At 49.4% G+C, this 15312-nt stretch overlaps 1 protein-coding gene across 6 annotated transcripts in view; it reads right to left on the bottom strand.

Moving 5' to 3' along the window:
- Positions 1 to 15312, bottom strand: part of BMAL1 (basic helix-loop-helix ARNT like 1) — a 106041-nt gene that overhangs the window by 34574 nt on the left and 56155 nt on the right. For all 6 annotated transcript variants that reach the window (XM_060103338.1, XM_060103342.1, XM_060103341.1 and 3 more), the window contains one exon: positions 1692 to 1820. The gene's annotated coding sequence lies outside the window, so the exon portion shown is untranslated. The remainder of the gene's footprint in view (positions 1 to 1691; positions 1821 to 15312) is intronic.

Below are 15312 nucleotides of genomic sequence, written 5' to 3'. Positions count from 1 at the left end.
GTTCTCCATTCCCTCCCTCCTCGGCCCATCAGCACATCTGATAGAGTTGATCTCTCCCTCCTCCCTGTCTCTCAGCTTCATGGTTCTCCTACTTCAGTGGCCACTCCTCTTTGGTTTCTTCAGCTGGTTCCTCTCATCTCCTCGCCTCTAGCAGTCCTCGGGCCTCCTCTCTGTCTATACTCACTCCCTAGGAGATCTGTCTAGTTTCATTGCTTCAAATACTATCTATGCTATGACAACTCCTATATTTACATCTCCAGCCCAGATCTCTCCCCAAATTCCAAACCTGTATAGCCAACCATCACCCTGACATCTCCCTTTGAATATACAACAGAAACATGAAACATCCATAACCAATCCCTGGTTCTCCCCAAGCCAAGCCTCTTGGTCATGCCCAGGTCAGTAAGGGGTACTTCAATCCTGCTTGCTGCTCAGGCCCCAAACCTAGAAGTCACCCCTGACTCCTTTCTTTCCTTCACAACCTGCATTCAATCCATCAGCAAATCTTATCAGCTCAAGCTTAAAAAAACATCCAAAATTCAACCACTTCTCCCCTTTTTCTTTCATATTTCTGCTCAGATGAAACTTCACTTCATCAGTGAATCTTCCCTGAAGAGCCACATAATATGACCTCCCCACCAACTCTTCCTAACCACCTACTTAATTTTTTCCCATCGCCCTTACCAGCATTTGGCCTGCAATAATCTACTTAATTTACTGGCTGTCCTCTCCATTAGACTATAAGCATCAGAAGAGCAGGGACTTTGGTTTACTGCTTGCACCCTTACTGCCTAGAACACTTTCTAGCACACAGTAAGCACTCAATAAATGCATGTTGAATGACTAAATTTGTATATTAGGAATATTAATCTTTGCTCATCATAGATATTATAAATACTTCCCCCCCCCCTTTGCCTTTTAACTTTATGGTATTTGTATGTGATACTAAAAGTGACATGTTTTAAAAACCTTGTCACCCCAAAATAATAAAAACATTCTCTTCTTTGCTAATGTTTTTATAATTTTTTTAAAAAAATTTAGTTCTTTAATCCACTTGGAAATTATTTTTGGTACACGACCTAAGGTCGGGAATTTCTTATTTCTCTCCAAAGAATAGACAGTTGTCCCAACACCACTCACTAGACCATGTGTCCTGTTACCTGTCACTTGAAATGCCATCTTTATTGATTCATTTTCTATTTCTGGACTTTCTCTTCTTTTCCTTTGATCTGCTTATTTCCATTCTGGTACCACACTATTTATGATTGGGGCTTTATAATACATTTTAATATCTGGTAGAACAATTCCTTTCCTGCTTCTTACTCTTCATTTTTAGAAATTTCCTGGCTAGTCTGATGTATTCTTCGAGGAGTATTTTATAATCATTTAATCACATTACAGGCCCTGCTGCAGCTGTAGCTTTTGTTGTTATTATCATTATTACTGACATTAAGAGAAGTAGGCCAGCAGTGAGCACAGACCTCAGGGTCTCAGTGACCCTTTGGGTGTCAGACCTGTGGTGCCCCCTCTAGCCCCCACTCCTCTTTTTGAACAGCCATACATTTGCGTGAGGTGGAAAATTTCAAGTTCCAGGGCTCCTGGAAGAAACCACACTTCCTGAGGGAAGGACTACCATCGGAGCTGCCAATGATAGTCACTCTAGGCAGGGGTGGGTGGGATAGGATTGTTACCTGAAGTTACGGTTCTTAAACCCCAGATCCACCTTGGGAGAAGCAAGGGGCCACTGGACTTGTTGGTCACCTCAAAGCAATTTTCATGTTTTGTCGCTTCCTTTCAGGCAGTCAACTTCTTCCAGAAACCTACAGTGGGGCCCACAGAAAAAGAAATCCCAGACAGGTCACTTTGGAGTAAATGAAAAGTCTCATAGCAGCTGAGGAAGATGGGGAACTTGCTCATGACTCCTGATTACAGGGGAGGAATGCTGAGCTGACCGTCCCGGCCTTCAACTGCCTGTTAAGCTCAACTGCAAACACATGAGGAAGTCTGCCAGGAGAGATTTTCTGTGAAAAACAATGCCTTTTAAATTACTAAACGTAAATTCTTGGACACGGCCTTAAGAGGAAGAAGATAATTATATTTTTCATTTCTCCTACTGGGTCAAGCAATCATAACAGTGAACAGTGACTGAGCGTGTACTTGGCGTCAGGCGCTGTTCTTACTGCACCATGTAGATTAACTCACTCAGACCTGAAAATAACTCTGAGGTAAATACTGTTATTTCCACATTTTACCGAGAAGAAGATCGAGACAGAGAGAGGTGAAGAAACCAGCCGAGGTCACATAGCAGGAGAGCAGTGGGGCTCCAGGAGCTACACCTGCCAATAACGACACCACTCAACTCTCTCTCCAGCCAGGTGAGTTAACTGAATGCACACAACGAGGAACCACAGAAAACAAGTCTTCAGGAAACATTAAGCCAAGACAAAATGCCAGCAGGGCCAATACCTGAAACCGCTGGGAGTGAGCTCAGACGCTGAAAGAAAATGTCCCTGAACTCAAGTACATGTGGTAGAGAAATCAGTTCTGAAAAACTGCTCATGTTAAATTAAAGCAGGGGGAGAGGGCTTCCCTGGTGGCGCAGTGGTTGAGAGTCCGCCTGCCGATGCAGGGTACATGGGCTCGTGCCCCGGTCCGGGAAGATCCCACATGCCGTGGAGCGTCTGGGCCCGTGAGCCATGGCCGCTGAGCCTGCGCGTCCGGAGCCTGTGCTCTGCAACGGAAGAGGCCACGGCAGTGAGAGGCCCGCGTACCGCAAAAAAAAAAAAAAAAAAAAAAAAAAGCGGGGGGAGAGTTTGCTGCCCTGCCCACCTCCTGCTGGCAGGATACAGGGGTCTCCTCTCTGGCCCTGCGACCCTGTGGAAGGAACAGGCTCTGAAGGAAGAAATGGGTTGCACCTGCCCCACTACTCCCTACCTGCTCCACCTTGAGACGGAAAAACAGATTTTAAATGGGGGCTTCCTGACTTTCCTGAAGCACAAATTCTGGCGCTTCACATTCCGCTAGCTAATTCTTGCATCTTTAATGACCTGCTTTTGTCTTGATCATTTTAAAGGTCTTCAAATGAATATCCAGGGATAGAACGGACCACGTCCTCCCGATTTATTCCTCCTTGCAGTCTGGTTCAGAAACCCTCACTGTCTGACACAGGTAACCCTGTCTGGGCAAGTGCAAACGATGTGACCAGGAATTCTGGACTTCCAGTCCCTAAGCCTCGATGGATAAGCAGCAGGGATGCAAAGTCCCCAGGGCAGGGCTGCTTGGGGGAGGCTCAACACACACGAGCCCATCTAAATCTGAATCCCCATCCAGGTCCCACACTATCCTGCCAGCCCCCAAATTCACAACCCAGGATCCACCCTGGGCGACCTCACTTCTCCTTCTAACAGCCCAGAGCCCACACTTGGCCCTTGAATGGGTGGGTCCAGCCACTATCATCCATCCCTTACTCATCTCCTCCATCCAGGCTGCTCCCCTCTCCAGTCTCACCCCCTCCTCACTGTGGTCAGAGGTAGGACACCCCCTTGCTTAAAACACTTCAGTGGCTTCGTTGCCCTCCCCAAGCCTTCCAGATAAAACCCCAAACACCCCTAGCAGGATACACCAGGCCTCCGCAAAGGACGTGCTCGCTCTCCAGCCCGACAGCTCATCTGCTACCCAAGGTGCCAGGCTGCTGAAATACTTAAGTTCCCAAGAGCACGCAGCCGAGAGCACGAGGCCTCAGCTGTGCCCACTTTGTTTTACAGGTGTGGCTCCCTTTACCCACTCGGTCACCGGGTGAACTCCTGCGTGCCTTTCAAGTGCCCTCAGGTGTACCCTCAGAGAAGCCTCCAGCTCTCCCCGGCTGCCCCGCCCCTTCCCCCCCGCCCGCTGCAGCCTCTCTGCCTAGACCCCGCCCCGCCCCACCAGCTGCACCTGGATCTCACAGCTCAGCATCTCCCAGCACCATGCCTTGCATTTTCTTTCCCCCACTTCCCTGAAATTTAAGATAAAGGTTCTCAGTACCAAACTCCATACGAAATTTCTTATTTTGATCATTTTTTCCCAGCACTCATGTTTACTTTATAGAAATAATAAATGCTAACACAGATTTTTGGCACTGTATTTTGCAAAACAAAAACCATGTTTCTTATACACTTGGAAAAGGTAAGGAAGCTGAATCAGCTGTGACAATTATTTTTTGGAAAACTGTTTTCTCTCCAGGAAGGTGTTCTTAGATGTAAGACAATAAATGGAACAACTAAAGAAAAGGGACAAAAAACGTCTTCTGTGCTAACTACTTCCAGAAGAGATCTGAGCCAAGAGAGGGGGCTCCAAGAGGCCAAAGGTACCTGTGAGAGGGACCCTCGCTGACTGGGGGCTCAGGGCTGGCCCTGGTGCTGCCATCCAAGTGACACATAGCAAGGACGCTCTTGGGAGAGCCTGGCCATCGTCCTGGAGTCAGGGGTCACACGTATGCCCACTTCTGACCTAGAGATTTCTGAAGGTGGGAGGGAGGCTCTCTGGGTGGCCAGAGAAAGCCAGGCATGAAGTGACCTGGGACGTGTACCTGGCAAGAGCTTGGGGGCACCCTCTGTCCCACCTCAGTCCCCTTGTGCTCCTCAGAGCATAAGGAGAAGTTCTCTGGGGCTCCACACAAAGGAGCAAGGGTGCTAGCAGAGGTGAGCGGGTCAGCCGCTATCAGGTGCCAAAAGGTGACAGCTGGTACTCGGTGCAGAGTGGGGCAAGGCTGAAGCGCCCCTAGAGAAACCCACACACACCATCCACAGGAAGATGGCCCCAGGGTGCCCTCCAGCTGTGGACCAGGCATCTCTGGGCTTTCCCTCCTCTCTGCCCCAGCACCCCAGAATGACAAGTAGAGAAAGGGGAGCGTGTGGATTATACCAAGGTTCACACCATTAGCTGCTCCTCCGTGTGGGAAGTCGGCAGGCTGCCTCATGCCAGGCCTGGCCGAGTGACTCGCCCTGATGGATGAATGTGAGTGGAAGGGACAGTGGCAACCTTCAAACTGACCTTTACTGCATGCCCCCGTTTGTGCCGAGACCAGCGATTCCTGGATAGAGGCTCCTCCTTTAGCCAAGACCCTGTATGGATGCAGCATGAACAAGAAGTAAACCTTGGCCACTGTAAAGCCCCTGAGATGTTGAGGTTGTTTAATACCAGGGTGACTGGCTCTTCTGTCTGCCTCTGACCTTCCTGATTTAGCACTCAAAGTCCTGCATCCCCGGAAACCCCTTGGTCCCCTAGTTCTCCCCGCTGTATCACTCATCACAAGCCGACTGACACAGGCAGGAAGAAGGAAATAGACTCTGATCCTGGAGCCACAGACCAAGCCTGACCTGGGAGGAGGAAGCGGGAACAGTGGCGGTCACACTGGTGGAGTTTAATCTTCACAGTAAACTATCTGTTAATTATGGTCATTATCCCAAATTTCCAGGTAAGGAACTAAGCATTGAAGAGGCAAAGACATCTTGCTTATTAGCAAGTGGGGACTGAAACCCACATGTGTCTGGCTCACTGGTGGTTCTTCTTTCTTCTGCCACACCACTGCCCATCCTGCCCCCGAAGCCACCCCTACAAAGGAAAATATAAATGCCCCCAAAACAAGCACTCCTGAGGAAGAAATCAGGGAAATGTGAGGAGAAGCAATCCCGGTTCAGGAAAGCTACAGAAACTGAAGTAAGAAGTTGTCTCTGGGCTTCCTGGAAGCCAGGGCAGAGAGGGAAATAATCAGTCCTCTTAGTTTATTAGGGTTAGCAGGGAGAGGTATCTATCCAAGAGACTTGTTTTTTTTTTGTTGTTGTTGTTGTTTGGTTTTTTTATGGCCACTCCATGCGGCTTGTGGGATCTTAGTTCCCCGACCAAGGATTGAACCTGGGCCCCGGCAGTGAAAGCACTGATTCCTAACCACTGGACCACTAGGGAAGTCCCCGGGAGACTCTATGTGACCTGAGCAACGCTGTGCCGAATGGCTCTGGCTCTGGGGAAACAAGCTTTGTGAAAGGACAGAGGACTTCTCCCTTTATAAAATGGGACCCTGGTAAAAGTGTGTTTCCCCTCCTGCCCCCACCTGCAGGTGTAACAGCTGGATGGAGCTCTACTGAGACCACTTTGTGAAGCCCCAGGACGTCACTGGGGTAATGGCTTTTGATGATGTTTAATAAAAGGGCACAGCTTAGGAAAATACGGACGATAGTGAATCAACACCCTTGCTTACCCGTGTCTAGTAGCTACATGGTCACCGATCTACTTTGCCACAAAACCCCTAGCTGCCTGCAAGGACCCCTGTGTGGCCACCTCTGCGTCCCCACCACCTTCAAGGCGCTGGCCCTGGACACAGCATCTGCTCCAAAGTACTGTCCTTCCCCCATGCAGAGGAGCAGGGCAGCTGGCCCCGGTTCCATTCTCCATATTCTCAAGGTTTAATGAGGGGATGAGTGTGGAGTTGCTCTGGTCTGTTCAGATGGTGGTGGCCTTTGAGCAGAGGTGAGAGACTGGAGGGTCCCTGTCCCCTCTGCAAGTCCCCCTGATCCTCTGGTTACTCTGAATGTTTGTGGGGAGTTTGGCTGCCTCGCTTTGCAACAGACGGATTTAGAGAACATTCACTCATGAGACCAGGTGCCTCGACCCTAAGTTAACCGGGGTTTGCACCACGATCAATCAGCAAGCATTTCTTTAGCCCTAGTGGAAGCCAGGGCACTGGGGACGCAGGGGGGTATGTTTAAGATCCCCTCAATCCTGATCACTGCAATAGGCAGGGCCATGCCTGCAGTTGTGCAAGCAGCGCACTGCCCAATGTCAGTGTACCTGCGCCTCTGATAAGTGGCAGAGATTTGTGGAGCCATTACTACAAATTTCCAGCAGGTGGCAGTCAAGTATCTTGAGGAAGAAATGCCTTTTTTCCCCTAGCTGTGGGGCATATGTGAGGTACAGGAGCAGAACAGAGGAGAAAATGATTAGCTTACTTGCCGGTGTGTGTGGGGTAATGGAAGAAGGGACCAGGGAGGAGGGGAGACTTGAACCAGGTTTGCCTGGTGGACTGGATGGTTAGAATGATGTTCTGAGCAGAGGAGAGCTCATTTGCAGTGGCTGTCAGGGGCCTGAGGAGAACCCCGTTTGTAGCACTTGTGTACCCAGTCCTACTGGAAGCTCTAGATGCTTGGGAATCCTGAAATCAAACAAAAATCAAGGAGCTTGCATTTGGAATGATGGGGCTTAGAGAGCCTATTGAGAGGGTCTCACAAGAGGCAGGGGTTGGGAATCCTGGAGTAGTTTGTGAATCAAAACAAGGCTGGTCGGACTTCCCTGGTGGCGCAGTGGTTGGGAATCCGTCTGCCAATGCAGGGAACACGGGTTCAACTCCTGGTCCGGGAAGATCCCACATGCGGCAGAGCACTAAGTCTGTGGGCCACGACTACTGAGCCCATGTGTCACAACTACTGAGCCCATGTGTCACAACTACTGAGCCCGCACGCCTAGAGCCTGTGCTCCACAACAAGAGAGGCCACTGCAACGAGAAGCCCGCGTACTGCAGCGAGGGGTAGCCCCCGTTCGCCGCAACTAGAGAAAGCCCGTGCACAGCAACGAAGACCCAAAACAGCCAAAAATAAATCAAATAAATAAGTTTAAAAAAACCCAAAACAACAAGGCTGGTCTATGTGGAAAAGGGCCCCAACACCACTGATGGAGGAGAGTCTACAGCATTCCAGTCTTGGAGGGCTACGGAGGGCTGTTAGGAAGATTCTGAGATCTACTTAAGAGGCACAATACAGAGCATGCACCTAGCCCAGCAAAGGAACTCAGTAAATGTTTGTTGAATGAGTGATAAAAGGGACACCTTAGACCTTTGCCAAGTCTGTCACTGAAGTACAGGAAAGAGAACAGCCTGAGGAACAAGCTACAGACCCAATGTGCTTTCTGGGAGGACTCTTGGTCCTGGATGGGGATGCACGGACCACTGATGGCACCTGTGTGGGAAGTGGCCCAATTCCAGCCGACAGCTGAGCAGCTGCCCAAATTGAGGTGGACCATGATATGGAGGCAACAAAGCAGAGAGGTCATAAAGAAGGGTCATAACTTTTTGGACACTGGCTGAAGGAGAGTTTTTATTTTATGTGCAGAAAACAATGAGTGGACAAGCAGGTCCAGATTATTCCTTTAACAGGTTTGATAAAAAAGACTGCAGAATAACCTGGAGTCTCAGGTATGTCCGATCCCCCTTTAAATATCCATGAATCACCTGAGAAGGGAACTGATATTCCTTATTGCTTTTAATGCACCAGGCCCTTTATGACACAGCGGTTAGGAGCATGCTCTCTGCTGAGAAGTGATGGTCAGGTTTCAAATCCTGACTCTACCAGGTATTAGTGTCTGGGGTGCAAATCTCAGTTCCAATATATACACGACCCTTAACTTTGCGTGTCAGGGTCTCCTGACCTGGGAGATACAGATGATAACATTACCTGCCTCAGAACTGTGGTGGAGAAAGGAGAGGAAGAAAGTGCTTAAAGTGGTATCTGGCACATAATAAACCCTCTATACGTGTTAACTATTATTGTCATTTAACCATCACAAAAGCTCTATTAGATGGCTGATGTCATCTCTCCCATTTTAAAAATGAGGAAACTAAGTTTCAGAGAGGTTAGGTAACTTGACCAAAGCCAGGGATTTTATAGGAAGGTAGATTTAAACCCAGGTTGGTCCTATCTAAGCCCATAGCCTTTCCACTATGTGGCATGGCCTCCATGCAAAATAAAAAATGGGCACATTCCAGAGTATGCTGTTATGAAATTCTTCACATCAGCACTTCCCAAAGATCTCTCACTGAATACCAACCCCATGAAACTTTAACGATGTTACATGGGGGGAAAAAATCAATGGCCAAAGAAGCGTGGGGAATTCCGGGTTAAATGCTGGGTTTCTCCTCTGCAGGGCTTCTCGGAACCTTAAACAGGGCCCTGCAGAGGGCGAAGTCCAGGAGCAGCGGGGTCTCCACCTGCCCACAGATGCTGGTCCACATGTTTTTCTTCACCTAACATCTAGTGGACAAAGGCTGGATGGGGCACATTAAGGGGAACCTTGCTCTGCAGAATCATTCAGGATGCAGTGATCCTGCTTCCCCTCCTTCCCTGCCTATTTCCTTGCCAGAAGGTGGTCGGCATGGCTTTGTCAGCCTCCTGGCTCCTCTGAGATAAGCCGAAGGTCTGAGGACCCTGTCCCACTTTGCCCTGTGAGTGGTCCCTGGCCACTTCCTCTGCCCAGTGCCTGCCCTCTGCTCCGTGCTGCCCTCTGCCTCTCAGCACCCACATGCATTCATCCCACCCACCAGCCCAGACCCAGGGTTTCTCTGCATTGCCTGGAGGACCACGGTGGAATCTGAAGCTGCCAGGGGGGTTCACATGTGCTGCCTCCCTGGAGGATGCAGGCCTTGTTCTCCTCGGCGCCCCAGTGCCGGGGAGGCAGGGCGTGCTCTGTACCTGTCACATCCTGGCTGCTCTGGGAGGCCACCTCCCGAGGGCCAAGCTCTCCTCCTGGCCCTCAGCCTTGACACACCCCTGCATTTGATGATGGTACAGGGGTGATCATCAGGAGGTATCAGTGAGTCACACTCATTAACCAGAGACACACAGCCTGCCTCCAGGCTGTTGAGGGTTTTTTCTTTTCTTTTCTTTTCTTTCTTCTTTTCTTCCCCTTCTTTTTTTTAAAAGCTACAGGATAAGAGAATAGAGCTTGGCCCTAAAGACTCAGGGGAAGAACGCTCTTTCCACCCAAACACCTGCTGCCTGAAGTTGAAGAAAGTCCTAGAAAACATCTGCATCTTGTTCTAAAGGAAACAGAAGGATGCACTGCTGTTATAGGTGGTCAAGAGAAGGATGCTGGTGTGAGGGAAGCAGAGTCAAAGACGGGGCAGCCCGAAAGGTGCTATGAGTTTTGGAGTAGGGCTGTGGATGGAGGCCGGCTGGGACAGGCAGCAGGGAGTGGACCCGAGCGGGGTTGAGACTCAGAGAGGAAAAGGGATGTGCCTCCTTTGAGAATGTGGGGAAGGGAGAGAGAAGGACAGAAAATGGGAAGAATATCGAGCAGTGGTGAAAAGAGATGAACAGCCTTCGCCTTTCTGCCGTGGCAGGGAGCAAGGCCCACTGCAAAGTGGGGAGGGACCTGAGGACAGGCCGGGAAGCGGTGCAGAGCAAGGGTGGGCAAGGCCGTGCACTGGGGGCTTATCCAGGCCTGTGACCTGCCCGCACCTCCCCCGGCAGGAGCAGAGGAAGAGCCAGGGTTCTGCCCTGGCAGGCGGGGCAGGCGGGGCATGGACGAAAGGGTGAGGGGATGATGTGGGTATGAAGAGAGGTAGGACGGGGCGGTGGTCAGTACTCTAGAGCCAGACAGCCTGGGTTCAGCTCTGCCACTTACTAGCTGTGTCCTGGGCCAGTTCCGTGACGCCTGGGAGCTGCAGTCTCCTCACCTGTAACAGGAGGAGGATCCCTCCTCAAGACTGAATGAGGTCAGTACATGAAAAGCACTTAGGATGCCCGTCGGGTTAACAGCAGTTACTGAAATGGATGAGCTGTGAGGTGGGACAAGGAGAAGCCTGGGGGAGGTAAGCACGGAGGTCACAGAAAGCAAACTCAGACCACAAGTCTGGGGTGAAGGGGCTCAAAAATGGTGGGACCCGGAGCACCTTGGGTGGCAGGGAGTGCCTGGCAAGTGGACAGTGAGCTCTGGGAGCAGAAGGCAGCTGATGAGCGATGGGGAAAGGCCTGGAGAGGGACCTGGCGGGGTAGAGACCATGCCAGAGGCCCACGTCTTGCAGCTGGAAGCACTGAGGGCTCCTCAGAATCTGAGAGGGAGGTGCTACTTTAAGAAGTCCATTGGGCTTCTCTGGTGGTGCAGTGGTTGAGAGTCCGCCTACCGATGCAGGGGACGCGGGTTCGTGCCCCGGTCCGGGAAGATCCCACATGCCGCGGAGCGGCTGGGCCTGTGAGCCATGGCCACTGAGCCTGCGCGTCCGGAGCCTGTGTTCCGCAACGGGAGAGGCCACAACAGTGAGAGGCCCACATACCGCAAAAAAAAAAAAAAAAAAAAAAAAGTCCAACCTCTTCGTTTGACAGTCAGTGAAACTAAAATTAGAGAAATAACTCCTACAGAAAGCTGGGAAGAGGATAATGAGAAAGCTAGATCAACAGGTGATAATAACAAAACGTTAGAGTGACCCAGGAAGACGAGATGGCAAAAGCAAAGGACGACGATTTCCCTACAGAGATGGAGACCGCAGGAGAAGCAGAAGCCAGTGGCTGACAGCGCCACCCAGGGCTGGGCTGCACGGGGGACTCTCGGGGGGCAAACACCCGGCTAAGAAGGGTCAGGGGCATGGTCCCACCCACCACAGGATTTGGCTGATGGGTAAGGAGGCCTCAGAGGGCTACCACGGCCCCAAAGGCCAAAAGCAATGCATCCAACAGAACTTACTAAGCACCCATATATGCCAGGTAATTTCTACAGTGAAAGAACTGGTAATTTGAGTAAACTTCCACCACAAATTGCCTGTGGCAGTCAAATTTCAATTCAGGACGATTTTGTCATAATGAAGACACTAGGAGTGTGCTGTCCTACAATGATTCATTAATCTTTCAACAGACATTTACTGAGAGCCCCCAAGTGCCAGGCACTGCTCTCTATGGCAGGGCTGGGGCAGGAGACAAGGAGCCTTCTGCTCGTCTGGCATACATTCCGGTGACCAAGGCAAGCAAAGGGTTAAAGGCTGAATGATTCTGGGAGGTGCGGAGAAAGTTGGAGATGGGGCAGGAGGCACAGTGGGGAGGAAAGTCGAACTGTGGGGACATGGGGGTGGGGAAAGGAGTGCTGCAGGTGAGAAGAGCCAGGGCAAAGGGCTGTGGTGGAGGCCACAGGGTGCCGGGCAGACCTCTGTAAGGACCTTGGCTTTGACCGAGTGAAACGGCGATGACATGATCCCACGTGGGATTTAAGTCTGGCTGCAGTGTTGAGAAGAAACCGTGAGGAGGGTGGATCCTGTCGGAGGTCTGTGCGCATGTATGCGGTGGGGCTCTGTGTGCATGTGCGCGTCTGTGGCGGTGGGGCTCTGTGTGCGCGTGCACGTGCGCGGTGGGGCTCTGTGTGCGCATGTGTGGTGGGGCTCTGTATGCATGTGCGCGTGTGTGCAGCGGGGCTCTGTGTGCATGTGCACGTGTGGCGGTGGGGCTCTCTGTGTTCATGTGCGCGTGTGTGCAAGAGTGTATGTGGGGGGCGGTAAAGAGAGCACCACCAGTGAAGGCCTGTAAGGAGACAACTACAATAGTCTGGAGAAAAGATGATATGCTTCAGGCCTGGTCTGAGGAGTGGCTAAAAGAATTCTAGATATATTTGCAGGCAGGCTGTGCTGATGATGGATGGACATGAGGCGTAAGAGGAGGCAAGGCTGGGTGGCCATGGTGGGGTGATAAGAACCTGTCGATTATTGATATATTGTGAGGGAACAGCCGGTGGGATTTCATGTCTTTCTGCTGTGAGGGGTGTAGCCGGTCTGTAAACTACACAAAGGCCCCCAGCCCAGGGGGCCCGTGGGGGTGAAGATCCCACCGGAGCTCCCGTTGCCAGGCAGCGTGCCCTGTGTGACAGCTGGAGGAAGAGGTGCCTTCTTTTCATCTACCCAGCAGGGCAGGAGCCATTGGTCTGGATCATGCTGAGTGGGGGGGTCTGCATCACCGACTACACTGCAGCCCACGTACCCACCTCCTGCCTTACTGGAGCAGCGCCCACCTCCTCCTGTGGGCTGAGTATCCCGTGTGCTGAGGATGGTGCTAGCCCTTACCCAACTCATTTGGTCCTCAACGTGACCTTTTGGGGATGGTAAAAAATCACCATCATGTAAAAGATGGCACTGAGGCTCAGAGAGGTGTAGCAACTCGTCCAAAATCACACAGCCGGAATGGAGGAATCAGGGACAGAGACCTGATGTGCCTAACTCCAGAGCCAGGACTCCGTACATACTTTGTTTCTTCAGAGACTCAGCAAAGAAAAGCAAAAGCTCCATCCCAAGCAGGAGGAAGAGGTAGGGCCAGCTCTCACCCATCTGCCTCCTGACTACAGTGCAAGGATGCCCAAACGGGTCACAAGGCCGTGAATCGACCAGAGTGCTGGGGGCACGGCAGGTGTGCTAAACTGGTTAAACAGTTAATGAGATGATCCTTCCTGTTTCAACTCGGAATGACTGGGAACCTTTGTGAAATGCACTTGTCTACTTGCCTGCCCTGGCAAGCACAGTTTGAGGGAAACGATTTAATTGTGTGATGAGTCTCAAGGCCTCCTGCCAGGGCCCTAGATCTAAGATGTTCATCTGAGTGTTTCCTGACCCCAGGAATAACCCTGCAAGTTCCTCTTTTAACTAAAACGGAATCAGCTTGTTTTCTTTCATTGGTCTCCTTCCTACACAAGGAATAAACAAAATTTCAGTGATTTCAGTTTCATTTTTCTGAGCTTTGGTTACAGCAAGTGAGTGTTACAAGTCTAAGAATCTGAAACAACATGAGTTGTAGAGCTCAAGATACTTTTTCTGAGAAAATATGCAGTGCAGGAATCACAACAAAAATAACAACACAAAAACTGTAGCAGCAGAAACCACACACTGGGCTTTTATTCTGTGCCATGTGGTGTTTTTTTTCATTTAGTTCTCAATTAGAAGTAACTAAGTCTCAGAGACGTCAAGTAAGCGGCCTGTAAATCCTCAGTGCATGAGTGGGAAAGCCAGGATTCAAACTCAGGTCTGTCAGACTCCAAAGCTCTGTGACAGGTAAAGGAGTTATTATCCTTTATGAATGAAGTGGAACAAAACAAAAATAAAACCTGCTGTAAATCAATAAAAAGGCAATCACCCTAGTGGAAAAATAAAGATTATGAATAGGTAATTCACAAAATTCACACAATCCATTTGCGCAGGCAGAGGCCACAAAACAACAAAAACAAACTTGGTAAAAAGCAAGGAGCCTGACTGGTTTTCCTTTCGGTAAAGATCTGCACATGGATGTTAAAATAAATAAATACATACATACGGATGGGAGGGGTGAAAAAACAGAGATGGCAAAGATGAAAAAAGATAATAAAAACTATGTTTTAGACTCTTTAAGATTATATATTTTCTAAAACAGCCAGGGGAAACATCCAAACATCTTATTTCTCTGGCAATGGATGCAGTTAAATTCTGACTTCTATTATATATCCTTATGTAAAAGGACATTTCTAAGATAAGTGAAACCATTTCTTTTTATTTCAAGTCTATCCTAAGGTTTCTCCAGCTGATTTATAGGCTAAAATACACACACACATTCTCTCTCCTTCTCCCTCTCTCTCTTGTACTTTCAAAGACTCAATACAAATATTTTTAACATTCTTTTCATTCTCTTGAAATAAGATTTGTAAATAATACAACCTTACCAACACTTACAATTTCATAAACAACGTGACTGTAGTACAAAGAAGAAAAAAATAAAGTTAGTTAAAATAAAGTAATATGTCTATCAATACACAAAGATTGGGCACAGCTACTCTAGAGACATAGTGAAAGATATAATGAGATGCTTGTATCTATTTATAACAAATAGGTAAACCTCATATACCTGGTGGTTGTGTTCCTGGAAAATTCAGTATATATTAAAAACATGCAAAACTTACTTATGTTTATATGTAAAATGGAGTCAGACTCTAGGCCCAGATCATTATAAACAGGGTCTCACCTACATGAATACCCATTGAACTTTGGCAAGTTGGGTAGGATGTTGGACAATCCTTTATTCTCCACGTGTTACATCCAGCATCCCTGCTGCCCCCCAGTGAAAGCCCTGTGCCCCATGTTGTGACAGCCCAACCACCCCGCACATTCCTGAGATGTCCTATAGGGGGCGCTACGTACCCATTCACAACCAGTAGTACGTTTCACCTGCATTTTCTACAAAGAGAAGGGTCAAGGAGGGCTTAAGATATTTACTCAAAGCCATATAGGAAATCAACAGCAGAGTATACAGTAGAGAAGGAAGGGAATTATTATAATATTTATATTTATTAAGTGCTAGACATTGTGCCAGGTGCCTTTTGTTATGTCCATCCAGGATCTCATCTAATCCTCCTACCAACCTTGGGGTTAGTTCTATTAGCATCCCCAGTTTTCAGACAGAGACACTATGTTTCAGGGAAGCTAGGACACTGCTCAGGGCCCCGTCTTAGGTAACTACAGAACTAGATTTTATCCAGTCCTTTTTCTATTGCTTCAAGCTGCTCTCCCTCCAG

The sequence above is a fragment of the Mesoplodon densirostris genome, chromosome 7, assembly GCF_025265405.1.
Source record: "Mesoplodon densirostris isolate mMesDen1 chromosome 7, mMesDen1 primary haplotype, whole genome shotgun sequence".
Classification (NCBI taxonomy): Eukaryota; Metazoa; Chordata; class Mammalia; order Artiodactyla; family Ziphiidae; genus Mesoplodon; species Mesoplodon densirostris.
The sequence above is the reverse complement of the archived record's forward strand: the minus strand, read 5'-3'. Positions and strand labels throughout refer to the sequence as shown.